We start from the raw sequence: 20,763 nt of genomic DNA on the forward strand, positions 1-20,763 counted from the left end.
ATGTTCTGGCCTTTAGGTGGCAGAATAAAGCAGGTTTTGTAGGCTGGCCTCCTCTGCTCTCCAACCTCACCACCTTGTCCTACCTGCGTGGCCTCTGTCCCCAACCCTAGCCCCCCTCCAGATGGACCAGGAGCCTCCTCACAGCGGGAAGACTGATGGGTTCCCTCTGGCTCCTCCCATCCCAGGAGGCTGGCCCAGCTGCCAGTGCTGTTCCTAGTCATCTGCACAGAGGAGGAGCCAGGAGGGGCAGAGCCACCCAGAGCTCCGGGGAGACATGCGGATTTTGAGAATTCATAATGCTGCATTTGCACACTGTCCTGCATCCAGAAATTGGACTGGCAGATGCCTGGTCATGTTGGCAGGGCCGCGGGTTAACGCCTCAGATTTAGCTTATGTCGTTTCTCGAGAGCTTATGGCCTTCACCGTGTTTTTTCCCAGTCAGTCTTTGGCCCTGAAGCATCCAAGACCATCAGAGGAAGGTGGGCGCCTGGCAGGCTGCGCGCGTGTGTGGAGATTTTCAAATCAAGTAACACCTCTCTTCAGATGCTAGGTGCATTAAATATTTATTGGTAGCAATTTGTGCAAATTTATTTGATAAATGGACCTTAGGAAGGGGCTGGGGTGGGCAGCGAGATAACAAGGCCAGGGAGGCCCGAGGAAGCCTGGTCCTTTTGGCCTGGCTGCTCTCGGAGCTTTGGTTCATAGGGGAGTCGGTGACGGTGTCCTGCCATGTTTGCCTGTGTGATCCCTGTGCAGGAGCGTGGTGTCCTCTAGAGCTCTGCTGGCATTGGCTCAGACAGCAGAGGAAGGCTCGGGGAGGGACGTGGGGTACAGGGGACGGAACATGTGTCAATCCAGTCCGAGCCCCGTGGCACCTCCCAGAGCCTGCCTGCTCAGGACGGGGTTCCCAACTGGACATGGAGGCAGACTGGACCCCAGGCCCAAAACCTGGGGCCTCCCTGGCCTGACCACACTTGCACAAATCTGGAATCCCCCAGCAAACGGTTTCCCTGTCGGGAAGGGGAGGATGTGTGCGCCAGAGCCTGCAGCATCTTGGAGTGGAACCGAAAATTCCCATCAGCATCCCCCAGATGACCATTCCCTGCCTGGTCTACTTGCTGCCCAGGGACCGGGAGAAGGGGGAACAACCCCAGACCGTGCTGCCTGTGGGCCTGACCCACTGTGTCACATGGGCTTGGAGTACCTGTCTCTAAACCTGGAGGCGCTGGCAGGGGACCTCCTGCCGACCCCACCTCCCCTGAGTGGCTCGGTGCTCAGACCCCCATTTGCCTTTTGTTTCCAGCACCTTCTGGGAGCTGAAGATGGTGCACTTGCCAAAGAAGATGGCTGGGACAGGCACACACAGGGACTTTGGTTTCGTGGACTTCCTCATGAAGCAGGATGCCAAGGTAAGATGTGACCCCTCCCCGCCCAGCCTCTCCTTCCAGATTCTGCAGGAGAGGCTCATGGCCTCCTCAACGCAACATGGCGCCACCCTTGGGGCTTTCCTCCTCTTCCCTGACCTGCTAATTCATACAGCAGCCTTGGAGGAATGCCTCTGGGTGTTGGGTCTGCAGGAAGGGATGGTGCTGGGTTTCCCAGACTTCTGCACACCAGAGAGAGAACTCTGTGGTCCAGGTGGACCTGGGCAGGCAGCGTGGGAAACGCTGTGCAGTAAAGCTCTCAGAGAGAAGGAAGATCCAGGAGCAGCCCGTGGGGACAGGGCTTCCCTGTCACCTTTGTGCCTTGGAGGGTCTGGTTTGTGCTGGTCATGCGCATGAGGCATCCCAGGTGACCCTCTGTGTGTGCCTTTGTGTCGCCCTTCCACCGGGCTCCTCCAGCTGGAACGTGCTTGCTGGGTTGCTTGGATTTTGGGGTGCTGAGGATGCAACCCAGGGCCTCCCACCACTGAGCCAGATCCAGTCCTGAAGCTCTTTGAGGTGAGGCCTCTGCTTGGAGTTGGGGCACAGCAAGCTGGCCTTGCTGTGGGTACCGGTTCCTCACCTGCCACCAGCAGGAATCCCGCTGTGTCCTTGGTCACTGCACTTTCAGGCCTAAACTCCAGCGGGCAGGGAACTGCCAGGCTTCCCTGAGGGCTTCCCCCCGGGAGCTCTGACTGCAGGTGGTATTTCCCCTTCCTGGCAGCAGATGGCCCTGCCCTTCAGAGGGCAGGTGCTTCTTGAAACTGCCTCTAGTGTCCTGAGGGGTCCAGTGAGGGTCAGCTGCTTGGAGCCCAGAGTACAGCCCCGGGTCACAGTACAACCCCCACGGGCCCTGGGACACCCCTAAGGGCCTGCCCGCCCTTGTGCCAGGTGCCTATGCCATGGATGCGTGGCCATGTTTGGACGCCTGCTCCTCTCTCCTGGGTTGGCAGCCTTTCCGTGCCTCCCATTAGGACCTGAGGGACAGGCCCCTGTGGGCAGCAGGCCCATGGCAGCAAGGGAGGCAGCAGAAGTGGGATCCTGGGTGGCAGCACCCGCCCTGCCTGGGCAGAGTAGGTGGCATGCTGGCCCGCCCCGGGACATGGTGATCGCTGCACGTGACTCAGCAGTGCCCTGCTCACTGCCACAGTGCCCAGCCCCCAGGCCACTGTCCTTGGTCCCCAGGTATGCACACCTCCAGGGTTCTGGGCAGAGAAGGCTGAGGGGTAGGTGCCCTCCCCCAGTCCCCAGGTGCTGGGCAGGGAGGGGTGGCTCCCTGCAGGGGCGCTGGGGGCAGTGCAGGCCCCTGTCCTGGGAAGCACCTCTTGTGAAGGCCACGGCCAGCACTAGCTGTTAGCACACAGACCACAAAACCAGCCTGCAGGAGGTGGCATCCCCATGCTCCATCACCTGCCATGGGTGCTCAGCTCCCCTGTGGGTGGTGGTCACTTTCCTGGCAGGGTCACCTGAGGCCAGGGTGCAGTGGTGTCTCAGGAATGGCCAGCCCTGGGTGGCCTCCTATTGGCCATGAGGGGTATGTGGCAGGGAGGGGCCAAAAGCAAGGCACCCTCCTGCCACCCCAGAGTGGGACCACCCTGGGATACAGCACTTGGGTCTGGAGGGTCAGACCAGGTTTGCGTGTCCAGCCTGGACACTGTGAGCCCTGCGCCATGTCGTGGTGAGAATAGCCAGGGTCATCAAAAAAGAGGCTGATGCACAGGGAGGGTGTCCCCCACCCAGGGGCCATGCTGGGCATCCAGGCCAGGCCGCACTGTTCCCAACCCCATGCAGCCCTCAGGGCCCCCTGTGGAGGGGCAGCTCCTCCCAGCCGTCCCTTCCCGGTCTCCGTTCCTGGCTCCCAGGAGAGCTGAGGACAGGAGGGCTCAGCCCAGCCTCAGGAGTGGCACAACCACCCTCCTCGGCCAGGCAGCTGACCCTGGCCCCGCAGGCCTATGGTCCTCGCAGGCTTCTCCCCCAGCACCAGGGCTCAGGCCCTTTGCAGTCCTCACACCCAGCAAGCAGGGCTTCCAGAAAGTCCCAGACACAGCTCTTCAGAGCCCTCTCTGTCCGCTTCGCTTGCTCCTCAGGACAGCCTCGCTGTCTGTGCCCAGGCTCACACTCTGCCCTGACCCAGGGGTCCACACTCTGCAATCTGCTCATCACACGTCACTCAGGCACTCTGAACGTCGGGCGGCTCAGGGGCCTGGGCCTGAGCAGGAAGATCTGGCCACCTGGAGCCTCCTGGCCCCTGCCCAGCTGCCCCCTGGAAGTTCTGGGGCACGAGTCCTGCTTTAGCAGCCTTGCAGGCCTGATGGATCCTGACCCAGGGCCCTCCTGGGTCTTGCAAGGCCAAGGCAAGACCCTCTGCTTAGCACCGCCATGAGTAGCAGCACCCGCCACTTGCTGTGCCAAGAGGCCTTTCCAAGCGATCCTCAGGAAGGAGGAGGGGACTGAAAGCAGGGAACAGGGGTGGGCCAGCAGGAGCCGTGGCCAATGAGCACTTGGGCTATCTGGGCACTGGCAGTCAGCGCTCCCTGAGCAGCTGCCCCAGGTGAAGCCTGAGGTGTCCCCACCACACCAGTCACCAAGGTGGCCCCAAGCAAGTGCTGCCTCCATTGCCCCTGAACGAGGGATCCTGAGTCCTCTGTCCCCTCTCCAGGGATGCAGGTCTCACCTGGCATCTGGGGGCCCTGCAGAGGCTGCAGGGGCTGAACTCAGAGTAACCAGGCAGCTGAGGACAGCAGAGGCACCATGAGTGCCACCTCAACACAGGACATGGTCCCCACACGCAGGCATTGTCCCCTCCAGCCTGCCACGCCCAGAACCCCTGGGGCATCTGCAGAGGCGCTCCCTCTCCCCAATTCCTGCCCCGTCTTGACCAGCCATGGTGGAGCCTACGAACCCACGGGCAACCCAGCCCGGCCTGCCGCTGAGATGCCCTGTGCACTGAGGGTGAGTCTAGCGGTTGGCCCTCATCCCAGGCATGGTTATCAGAGCCCTGTTCACAGGAAGCTGGGTGGATAAGCAGGCACCTTCTCCCAACCCAGGATGTTTTATGAGCTCCTGTCATCCTGACAGTAAACTTCAGACCCTCCAACAGTGCTGGTGTTATCTATCCCTCTAGGTATGATGAGCAGTGTTTTCAAAGAACCTTCCCCACATCCTGCAGGGAAGCAGGAGATGGAGGCTGAGGAGTGAAGGGGATGGAGGCTGGAGAGCAAAGGGGACGGAGGCTGAGGAGTGAAGGGGACGGAGGCTGGGGAGTGAAGAGGACAGAGGCTGGGGAGTGAAGAGGATGGAGGCTGAGGAGTGAAGAGGATGGAGGCTGGGGAGTGAAGAGGATGGAGGTTGAGGATTAAAGGAGACAGAGGCTGAGGAGTGAAGGGGACAGGGCATCATGTGCCAAGAACCCACACAGAACTGAATGCAGGGCCTCCCCAGGATCCTGGGCCTGTGCTGGGCACATCTGTCCACAGCCATCTCTTGGCCACTAATGCCCCTGCGTTCTCTGAGAACAGTACCTCTGATTGGTGGACCTGTCAGACTTCCAGAATCCCACTCAGCAAGACAGCCCCACGCACTGTAGGCATCACACTCTGACCCTGGCAGGACTCCGGGGCAGCAGGCAGGAGGCCCCTGACAGCTGGAGGAAGGAGGCCTGGAGACCTCGTCCTGGTCAGGGTTGCATAGCCAGTGCTCCTCAGCTGGGGACAGCCTTGTCCCTCCGCCCCATCCACTGGGTCCCCTAACCCAGTGCCCTCTCTTGCTGCTCCTCCTCCCAGCACAACTTGGGGCTTCTGGGAGGAAGGCCAAGGCTGTCCCTTGGAGCGTCTCTTTGAACAGCCTCCCCAGCCCCAAAGGAGCAGTGGCCTTCCTCCTCATGCAGAGGCATGGCCTCCCTGCCTCCCCTTGCCAAACCTGAGGCCGGGCCAGGAGCCCAGCCTGGTGTGCCTGTCCTCACTGGCTGAGAGGCCGCCCCTGGGAAGCTGCCCCTCACCTCTTGCCCAGACCAGGCAGGTCCTGGAGGATGATAGAAGGGTGCGGGTAGGATAGGGTCACGAGACGCAGGCACGGACTGTGCCCAGGAACCACAATATGGGTTTTTCCCACGCAAGGCCTTTAATTCTCCTTCCCCGGCCATGCCTTTGACTTCTGCAGCCCACTCTGCCACAGCGTGTGAGGCCTGCATGTGCATTCCGGCCTTCTGCTTCCATGTGCGGGTTTACCAAGCGTCCATCAGCACAGCTGGAGTGAAGAGAAGATGTGTCTGGACCCTAAGCTGACCCTTGAAGGCAGGGACTCAGGCTCAACCCACATTTGTGGACCAAGAGCCTAGAACCAGGACAAGCCACCCCAGATGTGTGCACCTCCAGAGCCAGCCCTTGGGGGCAGTGTCCTCCTTACAGATGCACCAGGCCATCTTCGAGAGCCACCAAGGGAAGGGGCAGGTCCCAGTTGAGCTGGAGAGCCTGCTGTGCTCACGGCCTCTGGGGACTCAGTTCCAGCGGTCACAGGTTCCTGGAGCCCGACCTCACCATGCGCTGGGCCTGGGGCTGGAGAAGCAGCCCTTGTCTTACTTGGTCTTCTGGTGACCTACGAGGCCAGGGTGTCCCACGAGGCCAGGGTGTCCCCATTTTGCAGTTGAGGAAGTGAAGACAGAAGTTCCCTGTCAGGTCAGGGAGCCAGAGAGCAGCGGAGCCAGCTCCATGCCCACCACTGACCAGAGTGCCACTGGCAGGGGCCCCGGCCCTGCCTCTGGCCTCAGCTGCAAGACTGCTGTGCGCTGGCGGGAGGGAGAAGTGTCAGTCTAGGTACTCCAGACACAGCAGGCTGGGAGTGGCCATGGGTACTTGTCTTGGAAGCGCACTCTGCCACTTGGGGCCCTTTCTCAGAAGGGCCCAGAGTCACCCTCTGTCATGCACAGACCCCACTGTGCCAGCAGAGTGCAGGCCAGAAGCTGTGGACAGGGCTGCCGAGAGACGGCTCACGGGACTCCGAGTGGGGGACAATCATGCCCACTTCAGAGGTGATGGCACTGGCCTCTGTGTGCCCCAGCAGCCCTGCTGGCCTTGTTCCCCCACTTGCTGTGCTCAGCCCCTGTTCCTGGGCCTGCTGGTCATCCCTAGCCAGCTCAGCGGCAGCTCACTCCAGGTGTAGGGGTACAGCTGGTCAGGGCAGGGCGGTGTGGCCCGTGTTTATGTGGGATGCAGCCATCTGCCTGTGGGGATGGTTCCCCAGGGAGTAGGAGGGACCGGAAGGTACCCTGGGTGGCAACAGACAGGAGTCTGTCCCGGCTTTTCCCAGGAGACAGGCAGTCCTTTGCAGCCCTGTGGGACACGAGTCCTACAAAGGCCGTGCAATGAGCTGTTGTTGCTGGAGAAGGAAGTTTGTCTCCAGGGAGGCTGTGGAAAGGGCAGGCCCAGTGCAGTGCTGGCTGCCTTCCAGGGCCTTCTGTTCTTCAAGATGGCCGCTAGGTCTGGCCAGTCTACCTGCACCGTCATCCCGACACCTGAGCAGAGCTCCCGGCAATTTGGACAACGTGGCAGGGAGACCCTGGCTCCCCAGACCTGTGGTCTGTGGCTACGTCAGAGGAGAGCAAAAGCCAGGATTCCTGGACAGCTGCCAGAAGCCTGGGCAGTGGGGAGGCCCTGGGACCAGGTGGGAGTTGCTCAGTGCCCCAGGGGGCTGCACGGCTTCAGAGCAGAGCTCAGACTCAAGGCGCACTGCCTGAAAGGAGCTCAGGTGCCATGAAGTTGGGGTCCCAGGGCCAAGGTCAGAACACACCTGTACTTTAGAGATGTGTGCAGGACTAAGCAGGGCTGAGGGACTCACCAGGGACCAGCGACAGTGGGGACCTGTCACCTCGCTTAGGCTAAAGGGATACTTGGAGGAAAAGGTAAGGGCCAGAGCTCTTGTCCTACAGGTGGAGCAGGGAAGGAGTGGCCACCTCCCCCACTGGGCCTCCCATTCATTTGGCCTCAGAGTGTGAGGGAGCCCTGGTAATGGGCCCAGGAATCACTTCCTACATGGGGCTGGCCAGGAAAGACCAGCATCGGCCATCAGAAAACAGCAGGAAGTGGCTCCCAAGGGCAGGGTGGCTCCTCTGTGGCCTCTACTCTGCCTATGACTGCACCCTCAGTGTTCCACTCTGGACCTTAATCTTCCCCAGTGAGCCAACTGGTGGTTCGACCTTTGGGTCCTGGCAGCATGGGTCACTGTCCCCACCCTGTGAAGTCCCAGAGTCCTGCATGCTGGGCACAGTGCCAGACCAAGTCTGCATGTGTCCAGTCAGGATCCATGGGCTTCACTCTCCTGTCCAGATCTGCTCCTGCCTGCCCTTGCTGTCTCTGTAGTCTGAAGTGCAGGGCTGGAAGGGACCCCCAGGACACTCAGCCAGGTTGTCTTCTCTAGCCAGGGCCACCCTCACTGCCCACCCAGTCTGGAGATGCTCAGCGAAGGAGACACTATGGTCTGTTCTGGGTGTGGACTGAGCACAGTTCCTTCCCTGCAGGGGTCAAGGTCAGGCTGGGGAGACTGGCAGGTTCTATGGGGCAGGAACAGCTGCAGGGAAGGAGACCAGGTGTGCTGGGCTCTGGGAGAGTGCCTGGCCATGGCCTGTGTGAGAAGGGCAGGCCTCCTGGCTGCTAGAAAGTGTATGCACAAGGCTGGTGTCCAGGGCCCATGCCGGGGAGGCAGCATGGAGCCTCCAAAAAGGAAAGGAGTGGGAAGCTGGTCTGCCACAGGCCTCGCCCACTCGGCTTCCCTGTGTAGCAAGAGGAGAAGGCAGTTCCTCCTCTGAGTGTGTCCAGGTCCCTGCAGTCCCTGGCCGCTAGGAGATCCGGGGTCCTCAGCACGAAGGGCTCCCATCCAGGGAGGGGAGGCAGCAGAAGCAGGGTTTGGAGAGGCCTGCAGTCCAGGGACACAGCTCTCCAGAGATGCCCGAGGCTGTTGGGCAGAGGCACTGGCCACCCTCGAGCTGGCGCTGGGAAAGCAGAGAGGTGGCGGTGATCTCAGTGGGGTCAGCATGGGAGGAAGCAGCTGGCAGACCTCAAGCCCAGGGGGGCAGAGGGTCTGCAATCCCCTGCCTGTCCTTGAACCTTCTGTACCTCTGGGTGTCCCTGGAGGCCCCGGTCTTCCTCCTCCTCCTCGGCCCCACCTCACCCCCAGGATGCTGTGACTCTACCCAGCTCTCCTTACACTTTTTAAATGAAGCCCAATCACACTGGATTATCCAAGGCCAAATTTAGCCTGGAACTGGGGTCATTGTGCTGCCTGCAACAGTTTGAGGTCACCAGGTTCCGGCCACCAAGGCAGTGGGCACTCGGGAATGCAGCCTGATTTCCATCAGCAGGCGGGATTGGAAGGAGAAAGAAGGGTAACTGCTGTTTCTGGAGAACCGCATACTGTCCAAGCTGCTCCTGCAAAGAGCTGCTGTGTGGACCCACCATTTTTCCTGCTCCCTGTGGTGGGAATGAAGTCGGGGTGCACAATGATGCACAGCCTCCAGAAGAATCACACAGTTGCCTCCCATTCTTTGTTGCTGCCTTTCCTTTCCACGTGTTGAAGCTGAGGCTCAGAGATGTTAAGCAGCTTGCCCAAGATCACATGGTGTAGGGGAATTTGAACTGAGGTGCACAGCCAGAGAGCCCATTGTCAGCTGACCTGCCACCTCACCTGTGAGCGGAAAACCCTTTCAAAGCAAGGCCAGTATAAGTGCAGGAGGGATGCAGAGTGGAGAGGGACCCAGGAGGGCCACTGAGGGGCTAGGAGAGGGAATATTTAGAGACTCCCACAACAGGTCTCTCTAGGCACGTGAGCAGTAGAGGAGTGGGAACTAGCTTCCCAGGGGAGAAGCATAGTGTGACCACAGGAGGCAGAGAGGCTGGGCCTCCCAGGGCCTTGTCTCCTTCCAAGTTGAGGCTGAGAATCTGGCAGATGCTGCTCTCGGCCGCCCCCACCCACAGCTCCCTGGTATACAACTCCTCAGGGACATTGGCACCAGGAGGGAACATCCACCATGCCAGACTCCCCACCAGCTTCTCTCACTTCCCGAAGTCCCCACTCCCCAATCAGGCCATCTCCCTGTTGCCAGCTGAGCGCGCATGTGTTTAGAGTTCTGAATGGACCCTTTCAGCTTAGAGTCCAGATGCAGTTTTATGTCCACCTGGAAAAGGCAACAGAGACTCTGCTGGCAGCCAGAAGAGTTTTTAAAATTAAAGTTAAAAAGAGGGAAAGAGAAAGATTCCCACACCTGGCCCTACTCAGAGCAGCACTGAGAGCCGTGTTTTTGTCAGCCACTTGTCATCATTAGAGCTGCGGTTCCCATGCCTGCCGTCTTTCTGGGTCCCACTTCTCTTGAGTGGGTGCCGGGTGCCCTCCTGTGCCTGTCGTGCTGAGATCCCCCCCCATAGCCCTTTCAGGGAGGTGGCTCCCCAGGCATGGCCTCCCTTCCCCAAGCAACCACAGCATATTTTCCAGCAGTCCTAAGTGGAGCATCCCAGGGTGGGTTCCTTCAAGGGCCTCTGTGGAGGCTGGCATGCTGGCCTGTGGTCTGGTCACCAGGCCTCCAGCCACACCGTGTTCAGCCTGTCTCCACACAGCCCCCAACAGCAGGTCCTGGTGGCCTGGGGAGCCCCCCACTCCAGTGTCCCTTACCTGGGCTGATTTCTCTGCAGCTGCCTCTTCCTAGATGGTCCCCTGTGCAGTGGGGTGGCCCTGGGGTTTCTCCTTTGGGAGACACAGGTGAGCCATGTGGACCTGTTGTAGGTGCGGGCTGCAGAGCCAGGGAAGGACATGGCAGCAGAAGGGAGGGAACCCACAGGAGTCAGAAGAAACCGAAGGGGACAGATTCAAGAACAGTGTGAGGGATGGAGCCACCAGGGCCAGCAAAGGATACTGGCACCAAGTGACACAAGCTGCACAGTTGTCGCATGGTGGCCAGATGGAGCTGGGCTTCCTCAGGAGCCGCTGATGCTGACAGGCAGGGGCGGGGAGCCTGCTAATGGTGTCGCCCTGTGCAGAGAGGAGAGAACATGGGAAAGGAGCCCATGCCAGGCACCAGACGTGGCCCCGGCAGTGGCCATGTTGACTGCAGGGCACGTGCAGCCTCTATGGAAACAGAACCACTCATTAGCAGGAGGCCTCCAGCCCTGGCCCTGCTGGAGCCTGGCACCACATGCTGCAGGCAGGGAGGATGGCAGGCGCCAGGGTGCCTTCTGCTCATGCGCAGCTCTGTCTCTCATCCCCGTGCAGAGAGCCCTCAACGCCCTGTGCCACAGCACCCACTTGTACGGCCGAAGACTGCTCCTGGAGTGGGTGGACTCTGAGGTGACCCTGCAGACCCTGCAGCTGAAGATGGCTGAGCACTTCCACGGTAGGCGCAGTCTGGGGGCTGGGCCTCTGGGTTCCAGGGCTTCTCGGGAAGCAGGAGGGGCTGGGTCCCCAGGAGCACCAGCCTGAGCTGGGCAGCCACCCTCCTGTCCCTGTGTCAGGACACTGGCTACCTGCGGTCCTCCCTACTGTCGCAGGTGCCTTCATATCTGGGCCAGGTGACAAAAGGAAGGTGCCAGCCTCCTTCCCACTCTGTCCACTGGCTTAGTGATGGGTCATCTGGCCGGGGAACACATCCCCTCCCGCCTGCCTTGGAGAGCAGGCTCCAGCGCAGGGCCAGGACAGTCCCTACTGTGGCTGACCATGATACTGAGGTCTCTGCATAGTCCTCCTGCCTTGTCCTGGGACCCAAGGCTCTCAGCCCTCCTGTGTGGGCTCCAGGTGCCATTACCTCCTGGGGGGCAGCCAAGGGCCTGGGGTTGCCCAGGGGTGTTTGCTGCAAGGCCCTCCCCGTTCTTCTGTAGAAAGAACCTGGAGCTGGGCGGGTTTCCTCACCTGGCTGGGGAAGCCAGGCCTCCAGCCAGGCAGCAGCCTAGGACCTCCTGAGGGCGTGGCTTCCAGGCATGGTGTGCCCGGGGCCTGAAAAGCAGGGCCTCTGAGCAGCAGCAGTGGAGCAACTGCACCTGAGTGTCCTCAGACCCTCAGACAGCCCAGGGCCTCCAGGCATGTGCCACCTGCCAGGCTTGCAGAACTCAGATCCCTGCTGCCCCACTGGCTGCCACCTGGTCTCCATTTTGCTTCCCCAACTCCAGGCGGGGCCTTGCGGCTTGGCTCACTCTGTTCCCTCTGATGCGGTACCTTGTCCCCTTCCTCCTGGATGCCGCCTCCAGGAAGCCCACCGCCCCCTCGTCTGTGCTCTTCCTCGCCTGTCACAGTCGCTTTCATGGTTCATTGTCCTCGCGGCACCCATACTCACGCAGGATTGTGCTCTTCTTTGTTCAGCATTAGGTTCATCTCTGGGTACCTGGCACCTGCCAGGCTGTCACCTTAGGGTGGAACATCTGAGCCAGGGTGAATGTGAAGCCAGAGAAGCAGAGGCTGCAGCCAGTCTCAAGTTCACGGCTCAATAAGTCCCCAAATCCTGATGTGCAGAAAGTGCGCATGCCTGTCGACAGGGCTTGACAGGTCCAAACGCATGGTCCTCAGCTGTTTGCATAGGGACGCCCCGAGTGGAGGAAGGCGCCCACTCCCCTGAACCCACTGGGCCAAGGAGGCCGAGGTGGGTTTCTAAGCACTTCCGCTCAGGTTTGTAGAGAAGCCTTTTCAATGTGCTGAGCTGCACAGGCTGCACCCCTTCCCCCGGAAGTGCTTCTGTGGAATAAGTGCTCCTGGTCACTCGGCTGCAGCCGGCGGGTGGGCACTGCCTCATGAACACCCCATGCTTGCACACCCTCCATCTCCCTCCAGGAGCCTGTGAAGTGGGTGTGATCACCCCATTCTGCAGATGGGAAAACTGAGGCCCAGGGCATCGAGGTGATGGTCAACAGGCAGCATGTGTGCCCATTTTCCTCCCCAAACCTGACCTCAGCCCTGGGATCCCAGGGCAGGCCACCAGGCAGGGGTGCCAGGCTGGAGACGGCCGTGCCCTGGGAACTCCCTCCCGCCCTGCTCTCCTCATCCCAGAGGCCCCCGCAGCAGCCACAGGGCCTGTCAGGTGGGGCTGCAGGCCTCTGCCCTCCCAGTGGTTCTCGTTCCCTCTGTGCCCTTCCCTTCCCATAAAAAGTGTTATGGGGCGCAACTTAATAACAGACCGATCACCACTGAGAAGTCCAAATTTGAGAGTCTTTATTAAGCCGGCCGGCTGACTGTCTCACACAAAGCCCCAAAAAATGGCTATTGGGAGAACAGCCCAACCACAGGGTTGTAGGGGTTCTTATACCAAAAATCACATTAATCATGAGTGTCTGTTGCTGTGATATAAACTAACATCATGAGATCATTGACAGAGGGGGAAGTGGGTTAAACTGACCCTTACCTAGGTACAAACTAAAGAATGGTTGCTAACATCCACACAATTACTGTTCACATGGTACATTGGTTAAGAGCAATAGAGATCAAAGGAGAGCAATTTTTACTACATAGGAGTTGCCATTGTATATTATTAAACATGTCACGCTAAGTAACTGATGATGGGTACAGAGGTGGGGTATTCCCATGGGAGAAACTTATTTTTTTTCATAACATGGAGTCTCAGAGCAAAATGGAGTCTGTTCAGTCATTTCCCTTAGAGTCTGGCCTATAACATTCTCATGGAGTTAGATATGTCAGCCCATCACAAAAGTACCCAGCTCCTTTGTGTTCAGGTCACATTGTCCAGCGCTCGTAGGAGTTGGAAGGCCCGAGGGCACCGGGATCCATGCCCAGTTCCCTCCCTGGCCCTGGCCTCGGCCCTGAACTCTGCCAGGAAGGTACTCAGATCTCAGGTGGAGGCTTCAGCTCTGCCCTGACACATCCCTGCAGGTGGGCAGGGAGTCTCAGCTCCCCTTGGTTGGGACATTGACTTGCCTGCAAAATGGGACCACCAGGGCAGGTCTCCGAAGGCATTTTGAAAGTTGCCCTGTGTCGGCCAAGACCTTGACGGGACAGAGGAGCTGAGGGAAGGAACAGTCAGGCAAACGTCTCCCCCAAGCCTCCTCCCCTCCTGGACCCTCATCAGGTTCCTCATCTGCAGCTGCAGCACCCCTGGATCAGGTGCTGTTCTCGGGCCTGGCATGTGGGAGTGTGAGCAGAGTGGAGGAAGAAAGGGAAGTCGCCACTGGCTGTGTCCGTTTCTTCCCAAGCATGTCACAAGCCAGCAGGTCACGGCATTGAGAGGCTTTCAGGACCTTGGACCGTGGTACCTGCTAGGTACACAATGGTGGGGAGGAAATCCACCCTCTGTGCTGCGTCCACAGCCAGCCAGGAGGCAGAGGGGCTGTATTTGACCGGAGCGAGGCTTTGATTCCCATGTTGCTGTTTCTAGCTGGGGACGGGCGAGCTGTGGTTAGCCGCTGTATCTGTCACCTCCAGAGCCCAGGTGCAGACAGGACACACATGGCAAGCGTCTGGCAGCACCTCCCCCGCCTGCACAGGCTGGACCAGCCAGGTCGCGAGAGCCAGAGCTTCCCCACTCACAGGGCCGCGTCCTGTCTGGTCACCAGCCTTCAGCATGGAGCCAAGGCATTGCCAGCCTGGCTGCTGAAGCCCTGTGCATCACCCACACCACTTGGCTGCAGGTCTGCTCAGAGATGGAACCTCCCATGCCCCCTTCTCTTGATTCCTTTGTCACACCCACACCTCTTCTCCCTCGAATGTTCCAGTCTGTCCTCCGAAGACAAGGCCCTCAGAGGTAGGCAGTTCATGTCTTTCTCTGGTAAGAAAGGACAGTAACCAGAGCAGAGGCCAGGGCTTGAGATAAGAGGTAGACTGCGCATTTTTGGAAAAGGTAGTGTCTGTCACCAGGCTGGCTTCTAGAGGACAAGAGACAAAGCAAGCCTGGTGCCCAGGTCTTTGCTCCGAGTCACCCAGCATGGTGGGGCCATGTGATGAGCCATCCAGGAGGCTGGGAAGAAAGGCATGTGGGTGGGTTTCTGGGCCAGCTGGGTTCCAGACATCTAGCTGGACACCTGTGATCTCAAGCAGATGGCTGAGTTAGGAGCTCACAGGTGAAGTCGGGGCTGAGGGGTGCACTGGGAAGTCATCAGCATAGGGATGACACCCACAGCCTGCCGCAACTCACACACCCTCTTCCAGAACTCTGTCTTCACAGGACAGCACATTCCAAAAGACCAGGGACCAAGAGCCTTCATCATGGCATCCGCCAGCCTTGCAGACAGGCCTGCTTGATCTGGACCACGGAAACATGGTCATCAGGCCTTAAGACTCAGGAAACTTCCAGCAAGAACATGAAGTCAGAATTCTCTTCAGAGCCTCCCTCCCTCGAGGTTCCTCTGCCACCTGGAGCTCCACACTTTCAGGCCTAGTCTTGGTGCCATGGCCCTTCCGAAGACCCCACAGGAAGAGGGCAAAGGGGACTGTCCCAGGCCACCATGCAGGGTCTGGACTGCCCTGCTGGAGGTAGGTTCCTTCTCCATGCCCTGGGGCCAAGCTGCAACTGCTGGATGCAGGATGGATAAGGTCACAAGGGGAACTGTGTAGTCAGAGGCAGGGGGTCGGTGGCTGGCCATGGGGACAGGAGGTATCTTGGGGACTCCAGGGCCCAGAGGCCAGCTGGACCAGGTGTCACACAGCCTCCCACCCCTGCATTCTGAACCTCACTGGGGGTGTTTTGGAAATATTTCCAGGCGCTTCTGCAGTATCCTGTGCAGGTGCCCTGTCCCAGAGAAGTGGCTGTCCATATGGCAAGGTGCTTGCTCCCAATCCAGCTAAATTGTTATTGACTCGTGTTCTCTGCGTTCTGCAAACATTTCACTCAGCCGTCGCCAGCGAGGCCAGGGATCCCTGCTAGGGCTAACAGGGAAGCCAGCCTTGAGGGCATCTCTCCTGCTCCTCCTCATGGATCACGGAATTAAACAGACAGGAGGGTTGCGGGGCCGTGCGGGAGGGGCAGGGGCAGCAGGAGTGGAGGAGGGTTTGGGAGCCTGGGGACAGGAGTTCTGGAAACTGGTGGAAGGAGGTTTGACTGCTGACAGTCAGGGGGGCAGTTGTGTCTGAACCATGGGCTGGCCAGGCCAGGAGGCACAAAGCCACAGAACAGAAGTTCTAGGACTGGCATGATCTCGGGAAGTTAGCTGGACTTCGTGGAGGAGAGGAGAGAGGACAGGTCAGAGGCCGCCAACTGCTCCCTGCTGAGGGCACCCACAGATCTGTGTCTTGCCAACAAAATAGGAAAGCAAAATGACTTTGAATTAATGACCAGTATTTTGTTATTGGAAGATTTGGCCTGAAAATCAAGATTCTGACCTCTCTTGGGAAAGCGTGTTGGCCACCCTGGTTCCGCTTTCCCACGGGGCACTCGACCTGGGGAGGTGCTACCCATTTATAGAAAGTGTGAGCCTCCTGTTTGCTGCAGTCCTCAATCTTCCCTATAGTTGTCCCTGGACTGTCTGAATCCATCGCCTCCCTACCTGGTCCCAGAGGAGATAGTACCATCTCTTCCCCCTCAGCTCTGCCTCCACCCAGGGTCCATGTCCAAAGGAAAGAGAGGCAGCTGACACTGACCCATGCTGACCAAGCCCCTGGCCCGAGCGGAGTGGCGGGTGCTGCCCCAACTCTCCTGGTCACCTCCTTTCCCCTCTGCAGAGTCCCCACCCTGGGAAGCTCCCCATCTCTCTAGCTGGTTCAGATGCACACGAGACTGAGCCCAAATCCCCCAGGCTTAGCCTATGCCTACAGCCCAGGCTCAGGATGCACTCTGGGTAATCCAGGCTGGAGAACCTGCACCCACTCTTGAGCATGGTCTCCCAGTGGCCAGACCAGTGTCCTAGACCCCATGCTTCCCAGATGTCCAGAGCAAGGTCACCAGGCCAGGCTGAACCTGGGGAGCCAGGGCCCCTCACTCCTGGGTCAGTCACAGCAGTGCCCATGGCCCTGGTGACCCCTGTTGTACACCCTTGGGAGCAGATGTGGGCAACACTGGTGTCTGGCTCTGTCTACCCGGTGCAGGGTGCAGCCTGGAGACCTGGCCTGCACCTTTGCTGTGGAGTTCCTGGTTCCCGAGGGAGCCAGGTGGTGTCCCCTGCCACAGTGCAGATGGCTGAGCATGGGCCTCGGCTTGGTGTACCTGGAAAAGGCCCCACGTGGAGCACCAGCAGTCACGTGATGTACCTACAGCCTAGGTCGCAGCCCCCATTTCTGAAAACTGTAATGCTGGTGTCACCAGCTCAGGGATCTCTTCAAGAAAGTCCACAGTCTGCTGCCCCAGAACCTGCAGGTGCCTGGGTCCTAGCCCTGTTCTGTGCCCTTGGCCTTAATTGGGGCAGCTGGTTCCTTTGCTGGGCACTGAGTAGCTCCTGGGTGGCCTTGCAGGTCACCTTGATCCTGCTTGGTTACATTTAGCATTTGCTCAGCCCCTCCTGGAGCTGCCCTGACCTTGGGACCTTCAGCCAGTGTCCTTAAGTCCTCTATGGGGAGCACTGCAGCCAGTCCTGTCCACATAGGAGCTGTCCAGGTAGGGCAGAGAAGACGGGACCCTGGGGACGCAGGGCCCTGCTGCCCCTCAGCCCAACTTCTGGGCCCCAGGCCAGTGCTTCAGCTCCCAGCCCTGGCCCCAGCATGAGCCTGGAACTTGGTGAGTGCTCAGTACTAAATACCTGCTGGGACCATCCAGAGCCCCGTGAGGCCAGCAGAGCAGGCACTGTCCTCTTGAACAGATGAGCACGCGGTCCTGCCACAAGCAGCCCATGGGCAGATGCAGGGAGGCACCTGGTCTCCTGCCTGGGGACAGCAGGGTGGAACCAGGGAGAAACCAGTAACACTGTTGTGGGGGTCAGTTCAGTACAGGCACCTGGCCACAGGGCACCCACACCAGGTATGCCTGTGCCAATTTCCCCAAGGGTGGCCCCCAAGGGCCAGGATGGAAGGGCACTGAGTCCTAGCCTGGAGCCTGGCCTTCTGTGCCCTGCCACCCTCCCTACCTCACCTCTGCCCACCTGCCCTGTCCCCCTGGCCTGCTGGAGCCGAGCCAGCTCTGGGCCTGCAGCAGAGGAGCCTGCCCTGGGCCCACCCTTCTCAGGGTTTCCTGTCCCCGTTGCCCGGCCAGTGCCTGGTGTGGAGGGGCAGAGGTGCAGCTGTGTGCAGCAGCGCCCCTCTGGATCCCCAGTCACTCGTGTGGGTGCCCCTCCAGGGCCCACCTGAGGCCAGGCTCATCTGTTTGGCCACGTCTTGATGCTGGTGATAGCCAGAGAGGTGATCACAGGAAAGTGGGAGGACGCAGGGCTGGGGCCAGCATCGCAGCTACCCATCTACCCGCCTTGCTGGCAGGGCTCTCTGAGGGCTCCCTCCCCACCCTTGAGGTGGCCTCGATGGTGACCTCTGCATGCGTATGGGGCCCTGAGGGGGAGAATTGGCCTCCCCTCATGACTCTAGGAATGGAGGAGAGAGTGGCACCATCCTGAGCACCTACTGTGGGCTGGGTGCCTCCCTCACATACAGCCACTCTGGCCTTTGAGATGGTCTCGCCATCCTCCTGCCTCAGTCACAAGCAGCCTGGCCTCCTGTGACAGCACTGCACTGGCTCATGTTGTCTAGCACCCCAGGTGGATGGGTGGGTACTGTACATTTCATCATCCTTGATAACTGCAGAACATGAGCCCAGAGAGGTGAAGCAACTTGCCTGAGGTCACCCAGCCAGACTCAGCAAGGCTGGATCCCAGGTTAGCCCTCTCCTCTGCTCAGAGCCCAGCTGGCTTCCCCTTCCCTGGCTGCTCAGCTGCCTCTCCTCAGGGCTATTTGTAGAGCCCCTTCGCCCCGCCAGCCACCTCTCCCCTCAGCTTGCCTTTCCTCAACATTCTGCCTTAGGAACAAAACCTGTGAAGTGCTCTCCTGTCCCCTGACAGGCCTGGCCCCCACCCTCACCTTGCACGCAGGGTGGCTGCGCCAGCTGAGAAAGAGAGACGCAGGCTAGCACTCTGTCAAGGAATTAATTGAAAACTGAAATCATGAGGAGCCTCCAGAAATGCAGACTGGTGGCTGGAGTTTGGGTGGGCAGGACGGCTGGGGAGGCTGCGCCTCTGCTAGGTTCCCTCCCCAGCCCATGCCAGATGTCCTCTCCTCGTTTACCTAACACCTTCCTGGCTCTGCAGTGTCTGTGGGGGAAACCCACTGAGGGTTTGATGTCAGAAGTGGGATTTGCAGCTGCCCCTAGAAGCAGGGCTGGTGGTGTGCTGGGTGTCCTTGGGGCCCTTGACCTGGCTCAAGTCCTCTGGGGGAGCCTGGCCAAGGCCTTGAGCTCAGGCCCAGTGGGGGCTGTGCAGGTGACTTACCCAGGGCCACCCCGTGGGTCACAGTGCTGTCAGTCACCTTGTGCCCTTGCATCTCAACAGTGACAGCAGGTGGCCCTTTGTGGCATGGGGGGTCCTGCCTGTTGGTGCTGGATGCCTCCTGGAGGAGAGGGCCTGGGCCCTGCAGCCTGGCCCAGCGGTGGGGTCATGTGTGGCCCAGTCACTGACAGCCTGCTTCTGCACCCCCTTGAGCCTCACCACCCACACCAGGGGGGCACAGAGAGGTGGAGGCTGCTCCCTGAGGCCACACAGCTGGTTCATGGCAGAGCTTGGTGTGGGGTTGTGTGGAGGGTCTCACAGGAAGGAGACCCCTCAGCTGCTCATGGGTGCTGGCCCTAGACTGGTAGCATGCTGCCACCAGTCCTCTACCGTGGGCCTCCCTCTGACCCTGCAGCCATGCCCCCATGGCACTGCCCAGCGTCAGGAGCAGAGCAGGGGACTGAACAGGCAGGCGAGGTGGACGGATGCCGAAGTCCAAGAGTGGAACAGACCAGTTGAGCACTGTGGGGGGGAGGGACAGGAAGAGACCAGAAGTGGGGGACATGGGACGAAGTGGACTTTAAGTAGGGAGGTCAGGGGAGCCTCACCACCGTGGCCCCTGGGTGGCTCCCCAGATGGAGGGAACAGCCAGGCAGGGCCTGAGTGGAGTGGCAGATGGCCCAGGAGCTGAGGCAGTGTTGACAGGGTGACAGGCCTGCTCCAGGCCCTGGTGACCCTAGAAATACCAATATAGGATTAGACTATATACATGATGGAGTTAAAGATGAGGCATTTCAAAACCTGCCAAATTGGTATATTCATTATTTTGAGCTGATAGCTTACCAGGAACTACAGTTTAAGAGAAGGTCATTTGTCCTGACTTTTGCTACATGCAACAAGCCATAAAGATTCTTTTGGAAGGATGTCCTTCGCATATCAAGGCTGGAAAATAGACTTGATCAGGATCAGAAGAGACTGGTGATTGAGCCCAGTGAACTTGAATAAGTAAACTCTTTGAAGTAACCCTTATCTTCCCCTAGTTCCCACACCCCCATCCTGGATATATTTCTGAGCAAGATTGCATCAGTTTACTTCCCTAGTTTGGATACCTATTTGCACTGACATTCTTTCACAGATTTACTGGTCTTTGTCTAAAATACACAAACATATTATGCTTTGGTAATTTCTTCAGAATTCACTCTTGTGAAGATCCTCGTGTACATTTAAATTTAATAAAACTTTTAGACTCTTCTCTGATTAATCAGATCTTGCATTAATTGGGTTCCTAGATCCAGCTACATCATAAGAGGGAAAGAGAGAGATCTCTGTTTCCGACACTTGCCTTCCATAATTTTCTTTATCTCTTGCTTTCTCCAGATTTTGCTCTAAGAATTATAATTAATCAGAGATCAGCTACATTTTGTCTAGAGTAACACCTGGTCACTCACATTTTAAGTTACACAAATCAAAGTCAGAAGTACTTCTAAGATTACTCAAAGCCTGTTTACTTAATAAACCTCCTTGGTCAGTGTCTCTTTTTATTTGTACTCAGCAATATGTATCACAATATTGAAAAAGTTTACCTAGAACACAGAATCATTTTGTACCCAAAATGCAACATTAAAAGTATAATACAAATAACCTTCCAACCTCATGGAGAATAAGACATTCCAACCTATTAAGCAAAACCCTCAACCTTTTCCAAAAGGATCAACAAATCTTGCCTCTGGATAGGACATTTAATGTTCCTTAGACTAATAACGTAATAATTTCACATCTAATCCGTCTCAGTTTATACTCAGATACAATTTCTCCTCATTCGGTCACCATGTTCTTTGAATGTTATTCCCTTACCTACACTTTCCTGAAGATATTCAATTTGCCAATATTATCTAAACTGTTGCTTTTTTTCCAGTCAGATGTTTAGTTATAAATATATTATTTCTTCTGGTTCTAAGTCATGTGTTCTTTTTTACTTCTTTATTTTACATATTCATTACTTCTTAAAAATATAGTTCTAGCTGGAAGTGGTG

The 20,763-nt window shown here is 58.3% G+C and overlaps 1 pseudogene; it reads left to right on the top strand.

The window, feature by feature from the left end:
* LOC124974847 (probable RNA-binding protein 19) overlaps positions 1–11,275 on the top strand; it is a 470,746-nt pseudogene extending 459,471 nt beyond the window's left edge.
* The last annotated feature ends 9,488 nt before the right edge of the window (positions 11,276–20,763 follow it).

The sequence above is a fragment of the Sciurus carolinensis genome, unplaced genomic scaffold (assembly GCF_902686445.1).
Source record: "Sciurus carolinensis unplaced genomic scaffold, mSciCar1.2, whole genome shotgun sequence".
Lineage (NCBI taxonomy): Eukaryota > Metazoa > Chordata > Mammalia > Rodentia > Sciuridae > Sciurus > Sciurus carolinensis.